Raw genomic sequence first — 15,860 nt, 5'->3', positions numbered from 1 at the left:
ATTATTTAATTAGTGTTGATCTATAATTAATTTAGAATTAATTTAGAGATCAAAAGTATGACTAATTAAATATGGGCTCTTGTATTTATATAGTGTGGGCTAATGCTTATTTGGAATGGGCTAGGCTTGCATGGAAAGTCCATGGATACTCCAAGGAGCTTTAATCCATGGATCTCATGGAAATGAAAAGACATGGGTATTAGGGTTTACATGGATGTAACCCTAATCCACCACACTATATAAAGGAGGCCTTGGTTCTTGAAATTGCACTAGTTGATGTGTGTAAACTAAGAGGGCCGATTTCAAGAAGTTTGTGCCTATTCTCTCAAGTTTCCAAGTTTGTGGTGATTTGTGACTTCCATTTGAGGCATCCACATTATTGGTGCTAGGCTCTCAAACTCCAAGCAATCAACTACTACTACAAGGTAAGTAATTCTACTAGTTTTATTTGATTCAAGTACCCCATGCCATGCTAGTTAGGATAAGAACCTTGCAAAAATAATTATTTGCATGTATCTTAGTCAAACATAGATCCACGGTTTCTAGGGTTGCATGTACACCATAGGAGTGTTAGAATGCTGAAAACCCATCATAATTAAGGTCCAACAGGCCGTTGAACTTAATGAGCCTGCCCTAAGCCCACAACCAAACAAGGAACAGGACCTAAGGCGGACTTACCATTTCTAAGCCGATCGTCTCTTAATTACACATAACCTTGAGGTATACATTAAGTAATCTTAGAGTTATCATAAGCAAATCGTTTGTAATAACATGTTATGAAATATGTGGTAAACTCCCACTGAAATAAAATCCATGCCAATTTTATTGATATACTTTGGTTATATCCTTACCATTTATATACACACGTATAAATTTCGCACTTTGCTGAACTATTCTCGGTGTTTCTGCTAACGTCCCTGAGACGGAGTTATGGTAGTGGGTACAAGTGGGTTTTGTACGGGCGTTAAGATTTACCCATCACGTTGCTCGTGCGATAATAAGGGTAGAAGGGATAATTAATAGACATCTAATCCTATAATTACTTATAGGAGGTGATCCTTATCAGTCATGTCTATAATCACCTAGTGCATACCAGTTATACATAATCTGAGATGGAATAGACCTTCGAATAAATGACTCTACTCTAAGTCCACAACCAAACAAGGAACAGGAAGTAGAGCAATAGTCATAGATTCTGAGTCTATAATATCTTTAATTATGTATAACCTTAACGTATGCACTCAATCAGTATAGACCTACTAATAGGGGTCTTTAGTTTTCACATAAGTTGGTTATAGTATCACCAAATACTCCTATAGTATTTTAATGTTTGTCTTATGTTTTCGATGTTTGTTTGTAGATAGAGTTGGTAAGTTTTTAGACTTGTTGCAACGCCACAACCATTCCCGGGCATATGCTAATCACTTCTGGGTCAGACATAGTTGATCAGGCTATGTCATTCCCACACCTGACCGTACATCCCCAAGCCTACTTGTGTCATTCAACAATCACAACTTTTGTTTTGTTCTAGTATGATGCTGACCTTAGTATGTATGCATGCATGTATACTTTTAACAAGAAACTATTTATTTCTAAAAGTATAGTTATTTGAAAACGTTAAATCAGAGACCTTAGTCCCAATGCATTTATAGTTTGTATATCTTATGTGGTTCGATATACTTAGTTCACTATAAACAATGCTCTGATATCAATCTGTCACACCCCCAAACCAAGGATGGCGGAAACGTCCGGGGGTGGAGGACTTCATGTATAGTATCACAACAACGAGTATAATAGTGCTCAAAGTAAATACAACCATCATAAATATAATTGAAAAGGTTACACCATAGTATATGTTTACGTGTTTCAAAATCAATTACATTATGATGACAAAATGAACTGTTGACGATTTAACGTCCCATCCTCAAAATGCTGAAGTTTTCATGTTTCACTGATTCCCTGAGAATACAAGTAGTTTTGAAAAGTGTCAACAATTAAGTTGGTGAGTTCATAAGAGTTTTGTTTGAGGAAGAAACCGTTTTCCTTGTAAAAGCGATAGAGTATGATTTCCAGAAAATCCAATATTTTCTTAGTTAAGTGTGGAATGAATGCTCCTATGTTATGCGATAATGAACCCTAGAAAGACCCGTAGATTCCTTCTATAATCATCCAGTGTATATAAGTTATATAAAATTTAAGTTAAATAAACTGTCGATTATAATGGGTCTGCCCTAGGTCCACAACCAAACAAGGAACATCAGATAAGGCGGGCCCACCAATTCTAAGTCGATTGTGACTAGATTCTTATATAACTCTAGCATATACACTTAACAATTATAGCTGAAGTCTAACAATTCTAGATGAAATGTACTTTTAATAGAAATATGTTTCCAAAGAAAATCCAATATTTTCCTTATAAAAGTTATGTAGTCCTAAATCCCAGGACCGAGGATAAACAAGTATTTTACCATACTTAAAGTAATTCATGCAAGTTTAAATCGACATAAACTCGCTTAGTTTAGAAGTAAAACCCCTTTTCAAAGTAGAATTTTCCATGTAAACTTAAAGGATTGTTAACTACCTATTTGAGTCGCTATAACCATACTATGACGAGAAATAACCTGCACAACGTTTTTCAGACGTTAAGATATTATGACTCTTGTCACCCGTAGACCTGCCGGTCCGGCTGTAGCTAGCAGCGAGGTGTGGGGTGTCAATCCCAATATAGATCTATACACAATTATCACGCTCTCCCTACAAGAGACTCTGGTTATAACTTACAGCAATTGGGATCCCGTACTCGAACGTACGGGGAGAGAATTGACTCACAACCTAAGTTAACTAGTTTACACATAATTTGATGTTAAAACCTCTTCCGTAGAGGAAGTGAAATCACCTTTTATGAAAATACATTAGTGCTATGAATCCATAAACTATTACTATTATAGTTTATCAAGTACTATGTGAAAAACCCCTTTGTTTTGAGAGTAAAACCTTTTTCATGTAGTAAAAATCCATAAACCATGCTTAATGTAGTTTATTATTTGTGTTCGAAATGAATGAAGAATCCTTTTTATGAATGACTAAATTTCAGTTTATGATGATAAACTAACAAGAAAAATACATCCAATATGTAGAACGTAATGTTATACACTTTGCTCAACATATTACAAAGTGTTATGAAAGTTATAAGCTGTTGACTAGTTTTTAACCTTTCAGCACTGTTTTAGAAAAATCATAGAAAAATCATATGAAGTCGAAAACTGATTCCGTAAATTCTGAGAGTTCATAAAATGTGTCTAGTTTATTCATAATTTTTATTATGATTTTTGGAAGTCTTTAACGTGTGTTAAAATATTCATATTCACAGACCGGTCCGAATTCGTTTCTGACATGATAGACAGTTTTGTAAAAATCACCATAAATCGTAGAAAAATCGTATGGTGATGTGCAAGTATTCCTTTTAAAGTTATGAACCTGAACTATTTTCACCTAATACAGGTTTGAAAACTAAGATGTTTAAGTTGACCAAAACAGTCCGTGAATGGAGTCAAACTTTTCTGATGAAGGCTGTTAAATGAGTTTAGTTGTGTTCTTGGTGTTTTAACTTGTATTCCCCCCCCCCCTTAAAACATAAGAAAAAGATGAAAAGATAGGGGTATGAACTCACCTTGTGTGTTTTTAGTGGATGGATGTTGAAGAAAAGAAGTGTTCTAGTCAAGAACACTAAGAAGATGCCTTGAAGGTTCGAAGATCTAACATGAATGTGATGATGTTTGTGTAATATATCTATAATTTGAGTAGAAGGAAGTGAAATAATCATAAGGGGGATAATATCACTTACCAAAAATGAAAGAAAACTTGATGATCAGCCCTTGAATCTCGAACTTGAGAGAGAGAGAAGTGAGAGAGAAAGGGGTTTGTTCTTTGGTGGAAATGAGAGAAATGAGAGAGGAGAGATAATGATTCTATCTTTTGTTCAAGTGTATGGCTGGAAGAAAGGTGATGGGACGGATGATGGAAGTGACTAGGTATGGTGGAGGGACAATGGTTGGTCATGGAGTGGGTATGGGGTGGTTGCTTGTGTCATACACTAATGCAAAGTCAACACTCCACCACAAGATCTTACTTAATAGATTTTTATTCTTAAATAAGGATTTCCCTAAAAAAAATGCTTAATTTATGAATATAAGGGGCCTTATATGTCAAAATATAAGTTTGGGTGAAAATCCTTTGCTAAAATAATTAAAAACGGGCTTAAAACGGAGTCGTGGTCAAAAACCGGGTGGAAAGTGGAAAATCCGAAGTCAGGGCGTGGTTCCAGTCTTAGCAGCCTTAGATCCGCAGTGATGGTTTAGTTGGTGAATTGGATCCGAGGGGGAAGTGACTTCGGTCCGAGCAGGTACCGCAGGCGGACTCGTCAGGAGGGACCGCAGGCGAAGGTCGGATGCGGTGCTCCAGTTCCGGGTTCGGTTCGGCGCTGCGGGTCTTCATCAGCCTCGGTCCTCAGCAGATCTGGTCCGGTCCGATGGCTGCGGTTACTCAAAGGGACTTCGGTCTTGGTTCTTGGGGCTTCGGCTCAAGGAGGGTTTGGTCCTTATAGAGAGACTTCGGCCCTAAAAGGCTATTTTCCAAGCTATCACCCCGTTTCGAATGGTTTTTCACCGAGTCAAGTGTCGGGATGCCCCAAATGATTACAAAAATCAAAAGAGGTTTTGAGAGAGATTTGGGAGAGATTTGACATACTTGGAGAGATTTCTCATACCGAGAGAGATTTGGGAGAGATTTCACATTCTTGGAGAGATTTCTCATACAGAGAGAGATTTGGGAGAGATTTGACATACTTGGAGAGATTTGGGAGAGATTTGACATTCTTGGAGAGATTTCTCATACAGAGAGAGATTTGGGAGAGTTAGAGTGAAAGAGATTGGGAGAGACTTCTTTTGTGACCTTTTTGAGTGCTAGGCTTTGTAACGCAAGGTTTGTAAACCTCGTTAAGTCTCGTTATGATTGTTATATGCCCCCGAGGGTTAAGGAATAATGTTTTATCGAGTAGTTTCATTACTAGCCCTGATTAGGGTTTAGAATTTCCGAACACGTGAAAACTCTAAGTGATACTTTGTATTAAGGTTGCGAGTTGTTCAATAAGAAACATAATGGAAACCTTAATGTACAAGGGTTAGATGAGTTGACCGGTTTGACTTGTTGACGTTAGTTGACTTTGACTTGGCCAAAAATTGACGGTTGTCACATCTAGTATGCTTGAATCATGAACTATTGTTCTGTGAATCATAAATTATACCTATTATAATTTATATGTACTTTATGTATTGATACTTAGTATTAATGAATACAACCCCTTGCTCAACTTGTTACAAAAGGGTAATTGAAACTAAATGAATAAACTTTTATACTTGTATACATATACAATATATATAAGTAAAATTTAAATGACACTCGGACAAATAACTAATACTTGTAATCCCACATCCAAACAAGGAAAAGGAACCAAAGTGGGTTATTAGTCCTAAATCTTTTAAATCTTATTTATATAAATATATGTACACTAGTATGATTTTTGGGGAAAAATATAAGTTTATAAAATATTTAAAAGAAGTTTCATATTTTGAAATCCATTTTGGTGGCTTGACGTCTTTTTGAAACAATCACTTAAAACCACTTCATTTGATGATACTGAAATTCATTTTGATAAGATGTTTGAAACCATTTGTTTTGATAACTGTAATCCATTTGAAATCATTTGTTATAACACAAAATCTTTGTGTTAGACTTGTATTCCCCCCCCCCCTTAAAACAGTAAAAACTATGAAAATACGGGGGTATGAACTCACCTGTAGTGAGTGATACGGAAGTATGTTTGGAAATAGGATGTAGAGTGTCATGTGAAACCTTGAGCACACAAATATCCTAATAAACATATAATGACATGTATGTGTATTTGATTAGTGTATAAACAGCTAATTATAAGGGATAACACCCTAATAGACTAGGAAACTCTTAGATTGAAGGAATACAATCACATATGATTGCATAACTAGGGTATATGGCCACCCTATAGAGTTTACAGTCAAAGAGGTATGACCATTGGAGTTCACGGTCCAAGTGTTCACGGTCCTAAGTGTTTACGGTCTTAGTGTTTACGGTCCAATGACCTTATGGTCATGGAGTTCACGGTCCAAGTGTTCACGGTCCTAGGTGTTTACAGTCTTAGTGTTTACGGTCCAATGACCTTACGGTCATGGAGTTCACGGTCTAAGGAGATTCAACCGCAAACTCACCAAATCTTTCACAAATGATGGTTTTCAAGGGCTTCAATCAAAGGCATTGGATTCTAGGGACCATGCTTAGCCTTAGAAAGGGTAAAGGCTATAAGAACACCCTTTATAAGGGTTTACGGTCTATGAAGATTCATAGAACCGTAAACTCCTTTATTCATGTAAAGAGTGATGATCTTAAGTCCAAAATGAAGGATCCTAACTAGATAGATGTAAATGAGGATGGTACTTACGGTTTTGAAGGAAAGGAAGGTGTTTTCGGTACAAAACACAACCTTGTTCTTGAAGATTTGGAAGCAAAAGTTTATGTTTTTTGAGAGAGAATCGGTTCTAAGGCTTGAAAGAGGGAAAAGAATGGCTAAAGTGATCACCCTCCATATATATAGGGATGGGTTTACGGTCACCATGACCGTAAACTCATTGGTCTTGACCGTAAACTCCCTTTTTGAGGAGGTTTACGGTTGCAGGCAGTTAAGAACTTAAGCTGCTATTTCCAATCTCTTATTCCTTTGATGTACTAGGGTTAGAACACTCGAAACAGGTTCCAAACAGTGATAACTGGAAGCAAAATGTGTCTAACACTGATAGGTTTAATTGATTAAACAAGCTTGGAAATTTCAGGTTGTCACATCATCCCCCCGTTAGAGGGAATTTCGTCCCGAAATTAGAGTTTAAGCAACTAAGTTATTACAAATAACTAAGTAAAAAGTTGAGGATATTTCAGTTTCATTTGATCCTCGCGCTCCCAAGTGAATTCAGGTCCTCGCTTGGCGTTCCAGCGAACCTTCACTATCGGGATACGGATTTGCTTCGTTTGCTTGACCTCTCGGTCCATGATCTCTACAGGTTCTTCCACGAAGTTGAGGCACTTGTCGAGTGGGATAACAAGAGTCTCGTTGGACAGACACTTTTTCAAATTTGAGACGTGGAAAACAGGATGTATGTTACTTAGTTCTTGAGGTAGACGGAGTTTGTAAGCTACGGGACCAATTCTAGCAAGAATCTCGAATGGTCCTATATACCTTGGATTCAACTTGTCACGCTTTCCAAATCGTATCATGCCCTTCCAGGGTGAGACCTTCAACATGACGCGGTCACCAACCTAAAATTACAACGGTTTCCTTCGTTTGTCTGCGTAGCTTTTCTGTAGGTCTCTAGAGGCTTTCAATCGTTCATGAATCTGAATGATCTTCTCTGTTGTTTCCCGGATGATCTCCGGACCTGTGAGAGTGCTTTCAGGAACTCGTCCTTTAGCTAACTGGGTATCGCCCACTTCAGCCCAGCACAGAGGAGATCTGCACGTACGGCCATAGAGAGCTTCGAAAGGGGCAGCCTTTATGCTAGTGTGATGACTATTGTTGTAAGAGAATTCGACAAGGGGTAAATGAGTATCCCATGCCCTACCAAAGTCTATCACGCAAGCTTGCAACATATCTTCTAAAGTTTGAATCGTCCTCTCACTTTGTCCGTCAGTCTGAGGATGGTAGGCTGTACTCATGTCCAGCCTAGTTCCCAAATATTTTTGTAAAGACAGCCATAAGTGAGAAGTGAATCTACTATCTCGGTCGGAAATAATAGAAATTGGAACACCATGCATTTTAACGATTTCTTTGAGATAAGTTCTTGTTAGCTTCTCCATCTTGTCTGACTCTTTGATTGGTAAGAAGTGTGTGGATTTGGTTAATCTATCGACGATTACCCAAATAGTACCATAACCACCCGATGTCTTGGGTAACTTGGTTATGAAATCCATTGTAATCCGCTCCCACTTCCATTCAGGGATTTCAGGTTGTTGCAATAAACCTGAAGGTTATCGGTATTCTACCTTCACCATGGCACAAGTAAGGCACTTGCCCACAAAGGTAGCAATTTCAGCCTTCATGTTTGGCCATCAGTATAGTTTCTTGAGGTCCAGGTACATCTTGTCTGAACCTGGATGAATGGAGTATCTGGTTTTATGGGCTTCATTCATGACTACTTCTCTGTAACCACCAAACTTAGGTGTCCAAATCCGATTCATGAGACAATAGACTCCATCATCCCTTACTTTGAAATTTTTATCCATTCCTCTCAAAGTTTCACCTGCCACGTTTTCAGGTTTTAAGTCCTCGAGTTGAGCCTCTCTGATCTGTGTGGACAGATGTGAATGGATTTTCATGGTCAATGACTTTACTCGGCGTCCCGAGTATTCTTTTCTGCTAAGGGCGTCAGCTACAACATTAGCTTTACCAGGGTGATAAAGAATCTCACAATCATAGTCGTTCAGTAGCTCCACCCACCGTCGTTGTCTCATGTTTAGCTCTTTTTGATTGAAGATGTGCTGGAGACTTTTATGGTCCATGAATACTGTGCATTTCATGCCATATAAGTAATGTCTCCAGATCTTCAGAGCGAATACCACTGCCCCTAGCTCAAGATCATGTGTTGTATAGTTGACTTCATGTGTCTTTAGTTGTCTTGAGGCATAGGATATCACTTTTCCTCTTTGCATAAGAACACATCCAAGCCCTTGATTTGAAGCATCACAGTACACTACAAAATCCTCTGTCCCTTCAGGGAGAGACAGGATTGGTGCACTACACAAGGCTCGTTTTAGCATTTGGAATGATGTTTCTTGTTTTTCTCCCCAGCTAGAAGTTACACCCTTTTGCATCAGAGTGGTAAGAGGTTTAGCTATTCGAGAGAAATTCTGGATGAATCTACAATAATAGCCAGCAAGACCTAAGAATTGACGAATTTGTGTAGGTGTTTTGGGTGCTGACCAGTTTTCAATTGCCTTTATTTTGGAAGGGTCGACGTGTATTCCTTCTGAACTGCCCACGTGACCTAGGAAATCAACCTTCCTGATCCAAAATTCACACTTTGAAAACTTCGCATAAAGTTTCTCTGTTCTAAGAGTTTGCAAAACTTGACGAAGATGTTGGCTATGATCCTCTTCACTTCTTGAGTAGATAAGGATGTCGTCAATGAAGACTATGACGAATTTGTCCAAGAATGGACGACACACTCTGTTCATTAAATCCATGAACACAGCAGGTGCATTCGTCAATCCGAATGGCATCACTACGAATTCATAATGACCATAACGAGTTCTGAATGCGGTTTTGGGAATGTCATTCTCCAAAATTCGTAAATGGTGATACCCGGATCTTAAGTCTATTTTTGAGAAGTAGCTCGCACCTTGAAGTTGGTCGAACAGATCGTCTATACGAGGCAGAGGGTATCGATTCTTAATGGTAAGTTTATTCAGCTTGCGATAGTCTATGCACATACGGCATGATCCATCCTTCTTCTTCACGAACAAAACCGGTGCTCCCCAGGGTGAGAAGCTTGGTCTTATGAAACCTTTGCTAAGGAGTTCGTTAAGCTGGCTGGACAATTCCTGCATTTCTGAAGGTGCAAGACGATAAGGAGATTTGGCGACAGGGGTAGCCCATGGAATTAAATCGATTCTGAATTCGACTTGTCGTTCGGGAGGTACTCCTGCAAGATCATTGGGAAAAACGTCGAGAAAGTTACAGACTTCAGGAATTTTCGCGATATCTTTCACATCTTGCTTTTTGTCTACCACGTGAGCTAAGAAAGCACTGTACTCTTTGCGAAGGTACTTCTGTGCCTTAATGCAAGAAATGATATGGAGGTTCGTTCCGGGTTTGTCGCCATAAATAACAAGAGTTTCATTAGTTGGCAAGTTCAGACGAATGGCTTTTTCATAACATAGGATGTCAGCACGGTTAGGACACAACCAATCCATACCTATTATTACGTCGAAACTCTTGATAGAGACCGACATAAGGTCAATTGGGAACGAAAAGTTATTCAAGGTAAGAGTACATCCTATGTATATTTCGTTGGTGGATTCGGATTTCCCGTTAGCCATTTCGACTGTGAATGTTTCTTTTAATGGTTGAGAGTTTTGATTTAGCAAGTGTTTGAAATTATGGCTCACAAAGCTCTTCTCAGCACCACAATCAAATAGAATGCATGCATAAGTGTTGTTGAGAAGGAATGTACCCGTAACTACTGCGGGATTTGCCACTGCTTCATGCTGGCCCAAAGCTAAATTTCTCCCCACTCCACTTGCATTTCCAGCTTTAGGACAATCTCTCTTGAAATGCCCCACTTCACCACACTGATAACATGCTTGACCAACTCCAGCCGCAGGTACTTGGTTAAGTGGTTGGGGTGGTGCTCTACAAAATCGGGCGGTATGCCCTTTTCTGTTGTAGTTACGACACTGCATTTCCCTGCAATTTCCATTATGGTGAAAATTGCACTTGTTGCACTTAGGGAGATTACCAGCATATGGCTTAGCTGGTGCTGGATTAACAGGAACAACAGTAGGTATAGTCGCAGCGTTGACTGTAGCCAGTTGTTTCTTTGAGGAATCCTGTGAAAACTTTCCCTTCCTCTTGTTCCGACCCTTCTTGTTGTTGTTGTTGTTATTGTTGTTGTTTTTGTTTCCCTTTGGTTGTTCTGGTGTAGCAACCACCGAGTGTTGATGGATTCCATGATCAATAATAGATTGTGCCAGCTCTTTGGCACTGTCAAAAGTAACAGGCCTTGAAGCTAAAACACTAGATTGAATTTGGGGCGACAGTCCCCAAATATATCTCTCAATATTTTTGCTCTATAGAGCAACCATATCCGAGCAAAGAATTGTCAGATCACAAAATCTACTAGTATAGGTTGATATATCAGAACCAACCATTGAGAGACCCCAGAGCTCCTCCTCAAGTTTCTGAACTTCGCCTCGCGGACAATACTCCCGCATAAGCATACCCTTGAAGTTCTCCCAGCTGATCGAATTAGCCACTACCAGAGTAAGTGAGTTAACGTGACCATTCCACCACGTCAAAGCTCTTTTCGAAAAAGTGCAAGCAACGAACTTGACTTTGTTGTTGTCAGGACAGGAGCAGATTTCGAAAATTGCTTCTGTCTTCTCTATCCACTGCCTTAATGCCATAACTCCTCCAGTTCCATTAAAGGTCCTGCGTTTGGCATTGGAAAAATCTTTATAAGTGCATTCTCGCGAATGCACATGACCTTCACCATGGTTAGGGGGATTTGCACCAGCTCCTGAACCACTAGCTCCAGAAGTATTGATCTGAGCTATAGCAGCAGCTACAGCCGCCGTGACCGCCGCTTGGAACATAGCGGGGTCGAACTGAGGAGGTGGTGGTGGAGGTGGTACCGGTGGTTCATTAACATTTTGACGTCTTGGATTTCTACGAGGAGTCATCTTTTTCTATAAAAGTCAAAAGATACAAAGATGATAAGATATCAAGAGTGAATATGAATTCTGATATCTCTGAACTAAAACATATAGTTCGATATGAATCTTGGAATGAATTGGAAATAGAATTCTATGACAAGTACAACTTGTAACTAAATAATATGAAAGTGAATGGTTATTTTTCAATTACTAAGAAAACGCATGTCGATTACATTGGCATATTGAATACATAAGTCTAGAAAACTTAACCCTAGACAGGTCTACAATACACCAAATTCTGAGAAAAATATCGACATCATACAGACCTATCGAAAATAAAATTTTCGTGGTCTTACTGAAAAACCTGAAAAATAACACTAAAACCTATCCATAGACTTAACTATAACCAAAAGAGTGAAATAGGAAACGAGTAGAGTATTTCCTAATGGCGACGGGTATCATTTGGATGAAACCTCAACTCAGCCAGTGTTATCTAAGCGAGAATAGGGATAAGAGATATAGAATATAGTTAGTAACGATTGACTACAAAAGAGACCTATAGTTATCAAGTAATGTATTATGTATGACTTGTTCTTAGGTATTTCTATAACTATAAAGTGTATACTAATTATATATAACTTGGGTATAACCGACTTTCGATTATATGACCCGGCTCTAAATCCACAACCAAACAAGGAACAGGAAATGAAGCTAAATCACATATTCTAAGTCTATATAACTTTAATTATATATAATTGTAATATACCCTTAATATTTATAGTTTTACCCTTAATTGTTCTATTGTTTTCACATGTTTGTTATTAGTATATAGTGCCTAAAATACCCCTATAGTATTTTAATCTTTATGTTCTGTTCTAAAGTTCTTCTGAGTATGTATGGTAAGTTTTAGACATGCCACAACACCACTATCACTCCCAAACACATATTGGTCATATCTCAAATCAATATAGTTGATCAGACTATATTAATCCCAGATATGATTACATAACTGTCCAGGTTTGACTGTAGTGTTCAACATCCAAATACTTTTAAGTTCTTATGATTGTGATACTGTACTTGTAGGTATGAGTGTTAGTATACTTCTTGTAAAAATACTTAAATTTTTAATAGTATACTTGTAGTCAGAGCACTTAGCCCCAAATGTATTTATAGTTTGTATATCTGTTATGGATTGATATACTAAGTTCATTATAAACATTGTTATGATACCAATCTGTCACACCCCCAAACTAGACGGCGGAAACGTCCGGGGGTGGAGCACTTCATTTGTAGTATCACAACACATGTAATATAGTAATCAAAGTACAAACAACCATTGTATTAAAAAGTATAAATATTTACATATGTTTCACATTGTATACTGAAACTATAAAGTTGTACAAAAAGAAGAAGACAAGACATAAATAACTCCATCTTCTCAAAAGCTCGGGGTGTACTTGTCTACTGGTTCCCTGAGAATACAAGTAATTTGAAAAGAGAGTATCAACATAAAGTTGAGTGAGTGCATAAGTATTTATGTATGTAAGAATATCTTCTGTTTCTTGAATATGTAAACTGTTTCCAGAAAATCCTATATTTTCTGTTGTATATGAAAAGTAGTTGTATTTGTATAAAAGTACTTTTATACTTGTATACATATACAATAGTATAAATAAAATTTAAATGACACTCGGACAAATAACTAATACTTGTAATCCCACATCCAAACAAGGAAAAGGAACCAAAGTGGGTTATCAGTCCTAAATCTTTTAAATCTTATTTATATAAATATATGTATACTAGTATGATTTTTGTGGAAAAATATAAGTTTATAAAATATTTAAAAGAAGTTTCATATTTTGAAATCCTCTTTGGTGGCTTGACGTCTTTTTGAAACAATCACTTAAAACCACTTCATTTGATGATACTAAAATTCATTTTGATAAGATGTTTGAAACCATTTGTTTTTATAACTGTAATCCATTTGAAATCATTTGTTATAACACAAAATCTTTGTGTTAGACTTGTATCCCCCATCCCCCTTAAAACAGTAAAAACTATGAAAATACGGGGGTATGAACTCACCTGTAGTGAGTGATACGGAAGTATGTTTGGAAATAGGATGTAGAGTGTCAGGTGAAACCTTGAGCACACAAAGATCCTAATAAACATATAATGACATGTATGTGTATTTGATTAGTGTATAAACAGCTAATTATAAGGGATAACACCCTAATAGACTAGGAAACTCTTAGATTGAAGGAATACAATCACATATGATTGCATAACTAGGGTATATGGCCACCCTATAGAGTTTACAGTCAAAGAGGTATGACCATTGGAGTTCACGGTCCAAGTGTTCACGGTCCTAAGTGTTTACGGTCTTAGTGTTTACGGTCCAATGACCTTATGGTCATGGAGTTCACGGTCCAAGTGTTCACGGTCCTAGGTGTTTACAGTCTTAGTGTTTACGGTCCAATGACCTTAAGGTCATGGAGTTCACGGTCTAAGGAGATTCAACCGCAAACTCACCAAATCTTTCACAAATGATGGTTTTCAAGGGCTTCAATCAAAGGCATCGGATTCTAGGGACCATGCTTAGCCTTAGATAGGGTAAAGGCTATAAGAACACCCTTTATAAGGGTTTACGGTCTATGAAGATTCATAGAACCGTAAACTCTTTTGTTCATGTAAAGAGTGATGATCTTAAGTCCAAAATGAAGGATCCTAACTAGATAGATGTAAAGGAGGATGGTACTTACGGTTTTGAAGGCAAGGAAGGTGTTTTCGGTACAAAACACAACCGTGTTCTTGAAGATTTGGAAGCAAAAGTTTATGTTTTTTTAAAGAGAATCGGTTCTAAGGCTTGAAAAAGAGAAAAGAATGGCTGAATTGATCACCCTCCATATATATAGGGATGGGTTTACGGTCACCATGACCGTAAACTCATTGGTCTTGACCGTAAACTCCCTTTTTGAGGAGGTTTACGGTTGCAGGCAGTTAAGAACTTAAGTTGCTATTTCCAATCTCTTATTCCTTTGATGTACTAGGGTTAGAACACTCGAAACAGGTTCCAAACAGTGATAACTAGAAGCAAAATGAGTCTAACACTGATAGGTTTAATTGATTAAACAAGCTTGGAAATTTCAGGTTGTCACAGATGCCAACCTCTTCATCACTAAAGATCTTAAAAGGTACAATCCCTCTACTGATCAATCTGTTTTTGGACCCATCAGACGGCTACCAGTCCACATTCTATCTACCCTTGGTCTTGAAACCACTGATGTCACAGACCATATAGAGGCTACGGAAAGTATTGACCCATACCTTCCTACCCCGCCTCTACACGCCACATCCGCATTCACCATCCCTGGTAGTACCGCAGTCCCATCCTCCACCACTCTATCCAACTTGTCTTTATCAAAACGACGCAAGCAGTTAGCCTCAGCCGATCAAGGCCCCCGCAACATCACCAAGAAACATGGAACCCCAAAGAAGAAAGATGCTCCCAAACAAGCTGAACCTTCAAAGAAGCGAAAACTCAAACAAACCTTTCCCTCATATGACGAATCAACTAAAAATCGATCTCACACTCCCTCTATGAGTGATTCTGATGAGGATGCACAACCCATCTCTCTCCTCAAAAATAGAAAAACCAATCCCACAGACCAAATGCGTGACCGGACTGATGCCGCAGCCTCTCAAAAGGCTCATGTAGTCCTTGGGGTGGCCGCAGACCCATTCAATACCAATATAGAATTCCACTCAGACACAGAAAGTGTGTCTGTTTCAACTCAACGTGGAGACTCACCCCCAGCTCACTCCCAAGGGGATGGAACTGGTTCTCGCCCTAAGGTCTCCAGGGCTTCCCGTCTACACTTCTTTTCCCCTGAGGAGTTGAACTCCATCCTTTTGTCTGTAACCTAAACACTGCAAACACCTCCCCAACCGCAGGGGAATTCTTCCGCCTTTGCCAGAACTGAGCCGAGGCTAGACTTGACCACTGGTCAAGGAGACCGAGGAAGCTCAGGAAATCCTACTCTACTTACATCTTTTATAGGTGGTTTAGGCACGGTGAGCACTAATGTGCAAGGATCCGTGGACCCGAGGGACACCTCGGTGCGATTCCAAGGATTTGACGGTGATGAATCGAATGATTCATGGTTACATTACACTCCGGTCTCTGAATCTGATGTCAAGAAATATGTCGCTTTCCGTAGGGAATTTCAAGCAAGGAAGGATCAGCAAATCAAGCAACTTCAACAGAAACAACAGGAGATTCAATAAGTATTGGGCGGACGCAATCAACAACGCCTATACCGTAGCCACCATTCTGAAAGTACAAGAGT

Source organism: Lactuca virosa, chromosome 3, assembly GCF_052849685.1.
Source record: "Lactuca virosa cultivar CGN04683 chromosome 3, Lactuca_virosa_CGN04683_v6, whole genome shotgun sequence".
NCBI lineage: Eukaryota > Viridiplantae > Streptophyta > Magnoliopsida > Asterales > Asteraceae > Lactuca > Lactuca virosa.
This window is presented reverse-complemented; position numbering follows the sequence as displayed.